A 2,789-nucleotide genomic window follows, 5' to 3' on the forward strand; every position below is an offset into this window, starting at 1 on the left:
AGGAGATCTAAAATTGAGGGATGAGGATAGGATAGGAGAGAGGGAGAATAGAGGCGAGGAGAAAGAGGAGATGGGCGAGAGGAGATAAAGAGGAAACAAAGAAGCGAAGAGTGGAGAAGAGGAAAGAGGGAGAGAGAGGAGAAGACAGGCCAGTGGAAGGAGGCGAAATTGAGGTGAGGCGAGGGAGATGAGAGGGCGAAGGGGGAAAAGCAACGGTAAAGGAAGAGAGAGGGGAGGGAGGAGAGGACAGGGCGGAGGGGATAGTAAAGGTAAGAGGAGAGGGGAGTGGAGAGTGAAGAGGGAAGCAGAGTAAGGGGAGAGGAGAAAGGGGAGGGGGGACATAGAGGGCAAGAAGGGAGTGAGGGGAACTGAATATTCTCTCCTGAAATGAGCTGAATGAGATTAAGAGACGGAAGGACGGAAATATGTCTAAAGGTAGAGCCGATTTTTAATTTTTCATCTTATTTTTTTTCCCTGGGAAAGATTGGAGGATCTGATTAGTCCATATGATTAAGGATAAATATGGGGCGTGGGTTTAGAGAGAGCTCATTTCATTGAATAATAATAACGATAACAAAATAGGAATAACGATGCTACTAATAAAGTGATAATGAATAAGATAATAGTGATTGATGATAGTAATGATGATAATGATAATGGCACAAGTACTGATAATCATAACACTGATGATTGTGATGATATTAATGACGATAACAATTATGATATCAATAATAATAATGACAATAACAATAAAGGAGATATGTATATATCACTCTTAACAGAGAAAGAAATAACAACCTTATTTTCCCTTAGATATTAATCTTCCTCAAAATCAGTCCACCGCAAACAGAAAACCAAAATAACAGAAGAGAAAGAGAGTTAGAAAAAAAATAGACACAGAGAGAAAAGAGAGTAGTAAGAGGTACACAAGAGGAGGAGAGAGGGAGCGGGGAGGGGGGAGGGGAAGGAGGGAGGGGGGAGGGAGTGCCTGGCAAGGCATTAGACGCACTGAGAGCCATCGATACTGTAGCCACTCGATGCTCTAATATTGGCTCGGAAGCTCAACCATGGAATATAATGATTGCTTTGGCAGTCCTCTCTCTCTCTCTCTCTCTCTCTCTCTCTCTCTCTCTCTCTCTCTCTCTCTCTCTCTCTCTCTCTCTCTCTCTCTCTCTCTCTCTCTCTCTCTCTCTTCTCTCTTGTCTCCTCTCCTCTCTCTATCTCTCTCTCTCTCTCTCTCTCTCTCTCTCTCTCTCTCTCTCTCTCTCTCTCTCTCTCTCTCTCTCTCTCTCTCTCTCTCTCTCTCTCTCTCTCTCTCTCTCTCTCTCTCTCTTTCTTTCTCTCCATCTCTCTCTCTCTCTTTCTTTCTCTCTCACACAATCTCTCTTTCTTTCTCTCCATCTCTCTCTCTATCTCTCTCTCTATATATATATCTATTCTGTCTATCTACATCTACCCTTTTATCTGTTTCACTCAATCTTTCTTTCTCTCCATCTCTCTCCCTTTCTCTCTCTCTCTCTCTCTCTCTCTCTCTCTCTCTCTTTCTTTCTCTCTCACTCTTCCTCTCCCCACCCTCTCTCTTTTTTTTCTCTCTCTCACTCTTCCTCTCCCCCACCCTCTCCATCTCTCTCTTTCTTCCTTTTTCCATCCTTCCTCATTCGAAGAGAAGAGGGTAGGGGTAAAGGGGAGGAACCAAGGAGGTAAAGACGGAGGAGGAGAAAGGGGAGAGAGGTGGGAGGAAGGGGTCGTGTGGAGGAGGGAGAGGGGAGAGTGGAAGGGGGAAGGAGGGACGGATGGAAAGGGGAGGAGAGAGAGAGAGAGAGAGAGAGAGAGAGAGAGAGAGAGAGAGAGAGAGAGAGAGAGAGAGAGAGAGAGAGAGAGAGAGAGAGAGAGAGAGAGAGAGAGAGGTAGGAAGGGGAGAAGGGGAGGGGAAGAGGAGGGCTGGTTGAAGAACAATGATCAATTAGTTTATTAAACTTCCAGAATTAATTAGGCTCTAGCTTTAAGTAGCCCGGTGTGTAGGCTCTTGACAACAAAGGTAAACATCGCCGTCATTTTTGTTATTGATATTATTGTATTACGTTGGCTGGTGGCAATATTGCATTCATTTGCATTATTATTGTTATTCTTGGCTTGGTTTAGATTTGTGTTAGGCATCAATAACAATGATGTTAATCTAATGCTGTATTGCTTATTTTATTGTTCTCTTTTTTCATTTTCATCATCAATAAGATTATTACTATCATTATTATTGTTATTCATGCTATCGCCTTTTATATTAATACTATTGTTCTATTATTGCTATTAGTATGATTGTTTTTATTGCCAATACTTTTATCATCACTGTTATCTATTATGCTATTATCGTTATTATCCTCATTGCTATAATTGTCTTCATCATTAGCATTGATATTATTATCATTGCTAACACCATTATCTCGCCATGATAATACAATAACAGTGATAACAATAATGCTAATAATGATCCTGTTGATGCGGATTATCATCAAAAGCATTATCATCACCATCAATATTTATAAAAGCATCAATATTTTATGACTTGTCTTACCTGCTTCCAGCTCTGAGCCAAGGTGTATGTGTGTGTGTGTGTGTGTGTGTGTGTGTGTGTGTGTGTGTGTGTGTGTGTGTATATATGTATGTGTGTGTGTGTGTGTGTGTGCGTGTGTATTTGTGTGAGTGTTTGTGAGTGTGACTTATGACTCAGTATCAAGACACAACAATACTGAAGTCTGAAGTCTTCTTATACTTGTAACTCCACACACTTGCAT

This window comes from Penaeus japonicus, unplaced genomic scaffold, assembly GCF_977035675.1.
Source record: "Penaeus japonicus unplaced genomic scaffold, GWHDUDI00000001_assembly GWHDUDI00000029, whole genome shotgun sequence".
NCBI classification, from domain to species: domain Eukaryota; kingdom Metazoa; phylum Arthropoda; class Malacostraca; order Decapoda; family Penaeidae; genus Penaeus; species Penaeus japonicus.